The following is a 12,792-nucleotide window of genomic DNA, read 5'->3' as shown; positions in this document are numbered from 1 at the left end:
TATAATATATATATATTATCACTATTCAAAAACAACTACATACACATAAATGCACTATAATCTAAAGTGTTGGGTCTACTATATAGAAGTGTGAGTTTGGTAGGCAGGATCATCGTCCAAGGGTCTTTTATGTTTTTTTTATTGAGCCGAGGGTCTTTCGGAAACAGCCGTCCTACCCTGGTAGGAGTAAGGTCTGCGTACACTCTACCCTCCCCAGACCTCACGTTGTGGGATTTCACTGGGTTGTTGTTGTTGATCATCGTCCAAGGATAATTTCGTCAATTTAGAAATAAGCCAGCTTTGAACATTTGTAATTGTACATATGTAGTTGGGGGGACAAGATTCAAAAAAAACTCACGCCTCCTTAATTTAATTCTTGGGCCAAATGTCCCCTGTTGGCAGTGATGGTCCCACTTTTTTATGTCAGAGCAACAGGAATAGTGGGGGCCCATGTGTCCTGCCTCGAAATGTTTTCACCCCAACCCATATTTCAACTTTTCCAGTGGTGCACTTGTATCCATTCTCATTGCCATTCAACTCTAAAAATAGGAATAAATCTCATATAATCTTTTAAGATATAAATGTATTTGCTAACCCAAATTTCATTATCTTGTGATGTAAAAAAAAATAAAAATGTGAACTAGAATGTGATAAAATGTAACGTGATAGATTGTGTTTACAAATGGGGAGTGATGTACAATGGTGATGTTGAGTATGAAAGAAAATATATTATTCACATGTTAAAAGCTAATAATATAAAATATAAAAATAGAGATGCTATTTTGAAATAACGCAATGCTAATCTATAGAGTATGAAGGGCCTTAGAAATGTTGATTGAACTTTTTGCCCTTCATTAAAAGATTCTACAATAGACAAAATAGTCATTTACTATTTTTCTCATTAAATATATGTATATCATACATAAACACTAATAATATTTATTTTTGGAAAAGTTAAGAAAACCCTAAATACTAATTATTTATTTTTGGAAAAGTTAAAAACCCCAATATGTATATGCCTGGTAGTTAAAGTCCGTGTAGGAAACATATCCTAATTTTTGTCTTAAGTCCTCAAAGTAACAAAATTGTTATATGGTTCTTCTAGATATTGATGGGATATAAACAAAAAAAAAATGTTTGCTTTTGAGAAGCAGATTATAATGCTGGTAATAATATTGATTTTTAATTGACTTAACATTCTTTTGTTTTCTTATGAACTCTAAGGTGAGTTCAATTATTTCAATTTCAATGTTGTCTAAAGAGACAATCCATATCAAATGCCTTTACTTTTCTTTATAAAAATACCTTACCAGACTTACACCTTATGTTATCTATATTTTATATCTTTAATTTCAATTGCTGGAATTAATAGGCTTCCTCTCTGATTTTCTTGATGTTGATTGTAAGTTCTCTATTCAATTTTGATTTAATCTAATGTTTGAGACAAGACTATTCGATTTTTTTATTTGGTATAAGTAATGTCTTTGTCAAATTTATAGTGACGAGTACCTAATCAATTAGATTCTTCTATGAAGTAAGGTATTGAATTTTTGTACCAGCAGTTAATCAAATCTATATATATATATATATATATATATATATATAAGCCCGGTGACGTGGCACTCTCCTATGCCAAGTTTACTAGTTATCTTTTTTCTTAGAATTTTGAGTTTTTCTCCTAATCATACACCTTTTATGTTTCAAAAAATACGGCTTAAGTTAAAGCGATGCTTTGGTGAAAAAATCCGAAACATCGCCTCCTTTAAGAAAATGACAGGTCTCATAACAGACCACAAAGTCTCTAGACCCACAGCAGTTACAAAAACAATTTCAAGAGTAGGTAAGTCTTATCATTATTGTCATCAAGAGTTACGACGAGTCTCATATTCCACGAGTGGATGGTAAGATTATGGCCAAAGTATTCAGTCCCCCTTTAGTCCGACGAAGATGGGTGGGTTTGACCCCAAGTTATCGGTTCATGGTCGCATAAGCCAAAAACATATTTATCTTTTCATTAATTACATTAATTTATTTTGCTACATTTACCATATCCTATCTCTGCTGCCTGCCTCTTTGCTTTTCCTAATGTTACACTTTATTTTGATGCCTTCTTCATGCCATGTCTAAGAAGGTTTTCCAGGAAGTACTGAGATTCCCCAGCAATATATGCCATTTGCCAGCAGTAAGTTTTTACCATTCCTTTCGCCCTTCTCCCTTTCTCTTATTAATTTTGCTTTAGTAAAAGATAATTTTTGAATTCTTATAACAGTTGTCGGATGAAATTAATGCATGGCAGCATGAAACACAGAAGCAGAGAGGTTGACGAATTTATTACTACATTCTGCTGACTCTCATACTTCAACGAGGTTACAAAATGGTGCTTTGAAAGATCCCATCATAATTCTTTTGTAATCTTAATCAATTATATATTTTTGGTGGGACACGAAATATAACCTACAGAGAGTTTACTTTGGTAAACTCTTGAGCCGAGTGATAACGTTCAAATCCACTCCTCAAAGAGAAAGTGTACACGGTCATATGCAATATAATTTACCCAACTATGAGTCGGGATCGATCGCACAGGGAACAATATACTAGGAAATTAAGAAAGTAAAGAACTTTCACTTACCAAGCTAAGCCAAACGATAGATAATATTTTGGTTTTTGAGAAAATTATAACTAATGCAACAATGTAAACTAACCTAGAAAGTAAGTAAAATGATCAATGGCCACAAGCATGGATACAAGAACCTCTCAAGTAACGATCCAATGTATTTTATAATTTTAAAACTAAGAGCAGGTTATGTTAATAGACAATGGTTTCTACAATATCATTGAAAGTCTTCCAACCAAATCAATGAATTTCACTCTAAGCTTTTCCAAGCCTTAGAGTGTGATATCAAGCACAACCAATTGAATCTCAAGTAACTTTCCTATTCCTAACTCAAGTTATTAGATGGGTTTAATGACCCAAATTATTTTTAATTAATCTTTTCCAACCTAGATTTCCTCTTCCGAGCTCAATCAAAGTAAATGAGCGAGTCTTGGGGTTAGCTAATCCCTTAAGAAACATTAAAAGAAAAAGATTAATTAAATCAACAAAAACCCACTTCAATAGCAATAAAAATCATTCAATACATAAGCATAACAAGAGTTTTAATCCAACACTTGATAATGAATAATATCATAAACAAGATTCAAGTAATTGAATAAAATACAACACCCTTAAATAAGCAATACAAAGCAAGGAATTGAAGAAAGAGTTGAAAAATTTATCATTAACAAGCTCCAATCTTCTCCTCCAAAGGTGTGGTGTAAAACCCTAGCTCCAAAGCTTGTGTTGAATGGCCAAAGATCTGTTTTACAAACCCTAAAAGAGTATTTATAACATTCCAAAAACGGGAACAAAATCTGGACAAAAATACCCTGCGTGCACAACGTGTGTCTCGCATGTTCAACCTGCGATTCGCACGTTGTGCAAAACTCTTGCAGGTCTTGCAATGTACAGAGATGACTTACAGCACATGCGGTCATGGATGCGTCTTGCAGGTGATGCTCACAGATGCTGCATCTAATTTCTTCAGATTTCCAAAATCTCTATACAAACTCGCTGCAAAACATGCGGCTCGCATGTGTGACCTGCGACTCGCAGGTCATGCTTCTTCTATTTTGGCTTGTTTTGCTCTATTTTGCTTCATTTTGGTCCATTTTGCTCGGTTATGCTCCCCGGACATCTTATCCTACAAAACAACATAAATACACAAAAAGTAACAACAAAAGTGCTTGAAGAGTCACAAAATCTTAAGGAATTAGCATCGAATATGCCGTAATTTCGCGGCACATCACCGAGGATCTTTCAAAAACAGTCTCCCTATCTCCCAAGGTGAGGGTAAGATCTGCGTACACTTTACTCTTCCCAAACCCCACATTGTGGGGATTTCACTGGATATGATGTTGATGTTGTTGTAGAGTTTACTTTGGTAATAGTAAGGACACACAATATTTCACATATTCTTTTATTAAAGAGGAATAAAATTATCCCGCATAGTTGTGATATGCTTTTCTTAAGTGAACAAATAAATGAAATTCCATGGAAAAGCTTGGTAAGTAGTGTAGATTTTACCCTTTTTTTTGTGAAGATTGCGATGTTTTTCTATGACTGACAGGTTTAGAAAGTGAATGATTTTTCGATGGTTGCTGAACTAAAGCCAAACCAGCGGCACAACGCCAGTGATGCTCATGCCGAGGCAACAATTGAGAAGATTGAAATTGAAGCGGTTGGAAAATTTTCACTTTTGTTGCAAGAGTTTTTTTTGAAAAAATTAAGAAAATATTTGCTATTTTTGTGTTTTAGTTTTTACTATTTTCTATAAGAAGAAAAACCATACTTCTCATTTTCTTATCCATTGTAATTTTGTACTATTGTCAAAGAAAACACTACTCTCACGAGAAATTGTCCAAACATGTTATTTTCAAAAGTTGTTAGAATTTTCGTTGTATAATATGTACTCATCTGTTTTATTCTAAATGAAACTATTTCTACAGTAGAGTTTAAGAAAAGAACTTTTAAAGTTGTTATGTATATTTCGTTGTATAATATGTACACCTTGAATTTTATTTTTATATAAACGTGTTTAGTTGCGCACAAATTTTAAGAAAAGAAGAAAAAACATTTAGCATATGTGATCTAAATATGCAATGAGTTTTTTGGGGGTTTTTTTTTTGGGGGGGGGGGGGGCGGGGGGGGGGGGGGGGGGGGTATATAGTGTTTTCTCCCATTAATGGGTCTAACACGACATCAATCTGGATTAGTACAACCACCAGATTTTGTATATCGGATGATTATACCGAAAAAATGAATATCCTATGACTAAAAAGGTTAAAATAAAAAATTTAAGATATACATAAAAAGGATGTTTTTTCTTAATAAACTATAAAAAAGACTTCACATCAAGTAGAATAGAGTATATTACCCCTCCTTTCAACAAGTGAATCCTTTGTAAGAATACTTCAATTTTGAAGGATTAAATGTTTTTTTTTTTTTTTAAGGATCTATATTTATTCGTGTTGTAAAATGCAATGACCAACATAAACTTTTGAATAGTACGATGGAGATTTTGTTTCATTTAAATTGATGAAGCTAGAGGTAATATGTTATAGTACTTTCACTTTCAAATGCTTAAAGAAGGAAGGCTAAGAATAATACATCAATATTATATAAAAAAATCACTGTTAATAGAAGTATATCAATGATAATACATTGTTACATTGTAGTAACTCATGGTAAAATCATTAAGGATTTTTTTATTAGTAAATTATCGTTTATAAATTTCAGGGCATTATCTATTTTGCTACATTTTGTTTATTCTTTATTTTTATGACCGCGCGAAGCGCGAGTGAATTGACTAGTTATAATTAAATTGAAACTTGCAGGAACAATTGTGGGGGGAGAGGGGGGGGGGGTACAATTGTTTAATCAAATATATTGATTAATAATATTTCGATATCTTTTTAAAAATATGTACTCATCAATATGGGTATTGTGTGTATCTTAAGTCCACTAAAAAAATTAAAATCTAAAATAGAGATAAAGATGGTGAGAGAATATATATATCTAGAGATAAAGATGGTGAGAGAATATATATATATATCTTGGCATAAGACTTATCAGTAAGTAGATTAAGAAAAAAAAAAGGAATTTGTAAATATAGAAGTGAATAATTCAAAGAAAAGCCATAAAGGCTTTTGGGGAGGAAGAGGCATTAGTCCGGCTAAAACTCTAGACTATTGATTGTTCTCCAAAGGATTAAACAAACTTAATATTATTTTATAGGTCATAGAGTATTTAATATATTTGCATGCAGTTGATGCACTTTATTATTTATTCAAATATTTAATAAGTAAAAATTTAGTTCATTTCAAAGTCCTAAATATTAGAACTTCTGACATAATTCAGATAAGAAAATATTTAATAAAATTAATTTCAAAGTTTTAAATATTAGGACTTCTAACTTAATTCAAATAAGGAAGGATTTAACAATCAAAATTTTAGGTGATTTCAAAGTCCTAAATATTAGAAATATTATTAAATTATAATTTCGTCCAATGTAAAATTTATTTTAAAGGGTAAAACGGGTGAACGACACCAAAATAATTATGTGAAGGACAACTTCCTCAGACCTGTTTAGTAACGGACTTTTAGGGCAAAATTGCAAGATGAAGGATGAGTTTCAAGAAAAAATTATTTGGTCATGACATGTCTCTGTGATTGAAATTCAAAACAGAAACCTACCACATATACACCTTTTATTAATACTTAACAAAGATGCAAGATATTAACAACAACAACATATCCAAGTTATCCCCATAAGTGGGGTCTGGGTAGGGTAGAATGTACGCAGACCTTACCTATACCTTGAGAGGTAGAGAGATTGTTTTCAATATACCTTCGACTCAAGAAAATTAACTCCAAATAGGTAGAAAAAGAAGTAACGGAAGTAAAGAAGTCATGTCAGAGCATATAAAAACGGAATAGTAACTACAAGCTGTACAAGAAATAACAGATAATAACAAGAGAAAAGACATGTTTTAACTCCTGAACTTGGCACGAAAACTCACTTTAGCAACTAAACTTAACTTCTATTTATTTACCCCCCTTAACAACTTACGTTTTAATTATTTTCCACCCCAAATGCTGACGTGGCAAAAAAAATAATAATTAAGAGAGTGAAAAACAAAAAAAGTGGACCCGCTCATATATATATATATTATTATAAATTAAAAAATAAAATAAAGGTTATACAATTAAAAAATAAAATAAACATTATACAATTAAAAATAAAATAAAAATAAAAATCATCTTTTTCACAATCACCCTCCCACTCCACAACCCCACCCACCATCTTCTTCTCACTCCACAGCCCCGCCACCCCCCGCCACAGCCCCCCCCCCCCCCAGCTGCTGCTTCTTCATCTTCGTCACAAATCCCTCTTTGTCTCTATATTCTCATCATTATTTTCTTTTCATTTCACCATTTTTTGGTTTCTTGATTTTGATTTTGATTTTCTTTCAAAAATAAAGTTATGGAACAAATGTGTTTGCTAATAATAATACTAATAATGGCCAACAATAACAACCAAAACAACCAATTTGGACGAATTTAAGTGTAAGTGGGACTAATTTGAGAAGGAGTTGGATGAAATTTATAGGGGGAGATGATGGTGGTGGTTGTGCATGTGGGTTAAAGATGGTGGTTCTTGATTTTGATTTTGATTTTCTTTAAAAAATCATGATTAGTGTTGCTATGTTGTAGCTCGTCCAGTACTTTGTAATATGGAGAACCCTAGTAAATATTGCTATTTGTATAGGTTTTTCTGAAAGTTGTTGCTTTCTGTATAGATATGCTTTTCGAAGGATGATAGAGTTCATTTGTGATTCTCTATAGCTGGCCTGTTTAAATTGGATGATGAAATGACAACTCTTTTGTTGTGCTAGAGGTGTTGCATTAATTGTTATTGTTGTCATGTTGTAGCTCGTCCTGTACATTGGAAACTGGAGAACCCTTGTGAATATTTGTTATTTTGTATGTTCCGTCCTGATTGAGTTGTTATTTGTCCATTTATTGTTCTTAGCTGATGTCTATATTTTCAACGTCTTGGAAATTTTGTTTTCTAATCATAAACGAATTCGTGTGGATTTCCTGGTTTGATAGCATCTGGTACTGTCTATCAATATCAACTAAAACATGAAAACTAAATAAGATCCCTTCCAATTTGCATAAACTTGAGCAGAATAGTAAGATGCCCTCTTGTAATAGTTAGTGGCTATCAGTTTACCTAACTATTTTCATATGACTTAAGTTTTAATTTGAGAAGGAGTTGGATGAAATTTGTTGGGGGAGATGATGGTGGTGGTGATTTTTTTTTTTTGGATTGATAATAATAATGATTTTTTTTTTGCGGCGGCGGTGGCAGCGGCGGTGGCGGTAGAAGCGGCGTAATGGTTGTTAAAAGTAGGGTGAGGATGAGGAGAAAGAAGAAGAAAGAGAAAGAGAAAAAATAATAAAAGAAAAACAAAAAAATGAAGTGTTAATTTTGACATGACAATGATGTGGCAACTACGTGGCAATGACATGGCGCGAGTGTAATACACCTCCCATTGTGAGAGTGGTATTATTTTTTTAGGGTGGAAAATAATTGAAACGTAAGTTGTTAAGGGGGGTAAATATATAGAAGTTAAGTTTAGTTGCTAAAGTGAGTTTTCGTGCCAAGTTCAGGGGTTAAAACATGTCTTTTCTCTAATAACAAACATCGAAGGACAAGAAACTACATGAGTAATACTACAACTGGTAACGAGATAACACTCTGTCATCTATAGCCAACCTCCTATCTAGGATCATGTCCTCGGTAAGTTGGAACTGCGCCATGTCCTGTCTTATCACCTCTACCCAAGACTTCTTTGGCCTACATCTACTTCTCCTAAAGCCATCCATAGCCAACCTCTCACACATCCGCACTGGAGCATCCGTGCATCTTCTCTTCACATGCCCAAACCATCTCAGCCTTCCCGCATCTTGTCCTCTACCGATGTCACTCCCACCTGTTAGGTCCAAGGTTTCACCTATTAATTTTGATGATAACAAACCAACATAATTATTAATAGAAGAATATTTACTTGTGGTAAATTTATTTTTGGTACAGGTTTATTTGATGAAGAAGGATTTGATGAATATCTTTTCAAATATGGAAAAGAAGATATTACGAGATGAAATTACGGAAGAAGATGTGGAAGAAAAAGACTTACTCATGTTATGGTACAAGAATCATGGAAAGAATATTTACTACGATCCTATGGAAAAAAAATAGTCTGGAAAAGGAAAAGATCGAGATCAATTTGTCACTTAAGGAAGGTCCACAATCTATGGAGTATCAAGATATGCCAAAAGTCTTAAGTGCACAAAAGTGTTCATGTTCGGAGCGATCAAAGTCCAAATACTAGAAGACGAATGTGATTACATTCAAATTAATATAAATCAAGATCCAAGGTGAAATGAAGAGGATCTTGAAATTCTCTTGGGTTGCTTAAATAAGTTCTCATATTTGTACAAGCCAGAAGAAGAGTCTAGAGAAATTAATGGAAAGAATATTCGTTATGTTGGAAAGAAGATATTCTACGAAAGGGAAGAGATATTCAAATTTCAAATTTGAATAAACTTACTACAGCTTTGGAAGAAAGATGATTCACTACAAGGAAAGAATTATTTTTTCTATGTAAAGAGCAGATGTACAACAGGAAGAAAAGAATCATTGGAAAGGAAAGTTGAAGTACTGCATTGATGAAAAGGGAATTAAAGATTGACTTTGGTTATATAGGGAATATTCTCTATGGTCAAAATTAGGGGAAGTCAATTGAATATGAATCTGAGATGCCATATATTATGCTATCAAAATGGAAAAAATCAAGGAGGATGGCTGGCCAAATTTCAAGGGAGTTAAAAATGGAAAAATAAATGAGTCTTAAATAGATGCTTCCAAGGAAATCAAATTCTCTACATGAAGGGCCATGTATGATGAGATTCAATATCAACAATGCATTGCCAGAAAGAAAAAGATTAATTATTACATTTGTACTATATAAGGAAAGATCAACATCACAAGGATTAATTATTACATTGTACTATGTAAGGAATGACCAACATCATAAGGATCTAACAATCATGGAAGGAAAGAAGATTTATCAATTGGGTCGAGAAAGGAACGTTCGGCAAAATCCTTGGAGAAAATATTTTGTGCAATCAATTGAGGCGAAAATCCATCAAGGAATGAAGATACTACTTCAAATAGAAGATTCACCGTATCAAGACAAAATACGTTGGAACATGACGAGCCACTACTTAAAGAAGAATTATTGAACTGGTTCAGCACGCAGCCACTTATACTTTCGTCTCAACCTTCTCAAGTTCTTTTCTCTACTTTTCATAAGCATTGTAATCCTGAGTGACTTACTGCGTAAACAAAAAAAAGAGGAGAGATATAGTATAGTTGGTGAGGTTTTGTATTGAAAGGTTGTGTCATTGTTCGTTTCTTTGGTGAGCAAGTGAACACCAAAGAGTCGTTGTCGGTGAGCGAGTGAAAAACCAACTTTGTGCGTTGTTGGTGAGCGTGTCAAAACCAACCTTTGTTCGTTGTTGGTGAGCGAGTGAAAACCAACCTTGTAAACGTTAATGGTGAACGAGGAAAACCACAAAGGTTGTACTCAACTCAAACTAGAAAGAGCTTAAAGAGATAACCTCCTTGCAACCCAAGGGGACTGGATTAGGATACCACATTGGTTTCGAACCAGTAAAATTTCCTGGTGTCATTTATTTTATTACTCTCATATTATATTCTGCACTCTTACTATTTATTGTGGTTTATACTTGTGCAAATCGAAGGACTAATAATTTTGTGCAGGTTGTCTTGCTATCAATCGACTGGCACCGAACAGTAGATGACTAGATTTTTTAACAGGCTTAGAATTCACCCCCCCCCCCCCCCTTGTACTTTCACCACCTAATCTCGGATATCTTCATTTCTAATCTTATCTCTCCTCATGTGGTCACACATCCAACGCAACATTCTCATCTCCTCAACTTTCATAAAGATGCAAGATATCATTAGCAAATTAATCTACATGTTAAAAAGATTGGAGTATTCCTAAATTTTCTAACATATAAAAAAAAGTAAAAAAATACACAGATAAAATTCCTATCTTAAAAAAAAAGATTTATAATTATGATTTTTTAAGCCAAAAATAAATAAATTATGATTTTAAAAAGGATAAAATCAAAAGAGTCAAACTAAGAAAGTTACGTAAATTTGTTAAAGAAGAAAAATATCGGTGGTGAAAGAAACTAGAAATAAAGCAAAATCGATTATAGTATAATGTTTAATCGCAAATTGGTAAGATATGATTCTAAAATAACAAGGATGAAATAGTAGAAAATAAAATATATTCTAGATGAATGTCTTTTTTTTATCTACACTTATCTAACAAATGAAAGCTATTAATATTGTTTCTGTACTAAATTTTTTGGTGCCACGTCAGCCTAAAAAGTACAAAAAAAAAAAAAATAAGGCCAGGGGATAATAGGTCGCCCGCAAAGGTTAGGTACGTCATAATTAATCTGAATATACGTCGGGGGTTATCTATGTATTTTCCCTTATCTTATTACTAAATAAATATGTATTAGTGATGGAAAGATAAATAATAAATTCATTACTAATCATATTTATCGATGAGTTAGCGATGAATTATCAAAAAAAATTATTAACTACAAACAATTTAGCAACGGATTAATGATAATTTTTTTAGTTAAATTTAATTTATTTGTCGCTTAATTGATTGTCAAATGAGAAGCGCGTATGACAAAACTAGTAATAGTTAAATAGACGGGGCGGTGACTGCAATTTCTTAGGGACTTGACATGTTTTGTTTCCTTGTCCGAAACAAAATATAATCTTTGTATAGCTCTTTCCATCACAACCATTTGTAAGTAGTCCAATGTCGGTGTTGCCTAAGCCAATAAATTCAAGACTGGGCCCCTTAGGGGTACGGCTATATGAAATCCTAATTATCTCAGCCGAAATTGGATCCGTTTTTACATTGTTTGCCACAATATTATCCAAAGGAGTTTAATCCCTAATTTGGATCGCATTCTTACAAGACTCCGACGGGACATTTTTTTATTTTTTTTTCTACTAAAAGATTCTACAATAGACAAAATAGTCATTTACTATTTTTGTCATTAAATATATGTATATCATACATAAACACTAATAATATTTATTTTTGGAAAAGTTAAAAACCCCAATATGTATATGCATGCCTGGTAGTTAAAGTCCGTGTAGGAAACATATCCTAATTTTTGTCTTAAGTCCTCTATATATAAATAATAGGTTTGTTGCAGGGAAGTTTATCTCTACAATAGCTGAAAGCACCACCCCCTGTATTATTGAAATCCTATTTTCTTGTGTGCTAATGGCCTTTTAGAGAAGGTTCTTTGCTTGGTTTTTCTAATCGTTTATTTTGAACCAAATTCAAGGTTTTTGATTTACTCCATATCACCTTCATCTTGATTCTTATTACTATTACAAGTAAAATGTAGGCGTTACATAAGAAAATTAAGGTGGGATATGGGGATTTAACACAGTAGGATAGAGGGCAAATATGTTAAAAGAAATATAACGAATGACAAATAGTATATAATATTTGTGAGAGTACGAGGGCAAATTTAACCATTTTCCGTAAGACCAAATACATGTATAATAAGTTTTAGGAATAGATACAAGAAATAGGTATGTTGATTGCAAATAAATTTCACATTGGACAAAATTATAATTTTAAGTTACTTTTCTAAATTTTAGGACCGTAAATTCATTTAAAATTTTGTTTATTAAATCTTTCCTTATTGAACTAGGTAACAAGTCCTAATTTTTGGACTTTAAAATTATTAAATTGTTTGCCTTATATAAGTCATATAATTACTTTCCTAATATTTAGAACTTTCAAATCAACTAAAATTTTGGTTACTAAATATTTTCTTATTTGATTTACGTAAAATTCTGAATATTTAAAACTTTAAATCAATCAAAAACAATCTTATATAAACACTAAATAATCAACACCGAATCGTTTATTGCCTAATATTTAAGTATAGGCATTAAATTATCTCCTATAAATTTAGTACTCCTTTCATATCTTTTAGGTTTAGGAGTTTTTTCCACGTACCAAAAAAGAAAACTTGCTCCACTT

This window comes from Lycium barbarum, chromosome 1, assembly GCF_019175385.1.
Source record: "Lycium barbarum isolate Lr01 chromosome 1, ASM1917538v2, whole genome shotgun sequence".
In the NCBI taxonomy this organism is placed as follows: domain Eukaryota; kingdom Viridiplantae; phylum Streptophyta; class Magnoliopsida; order Solanales; family Solanaceae; genus Lycium; species Lycium barbarum.
Note: the sequence above shows the minus strand (reverse complement) of the source record.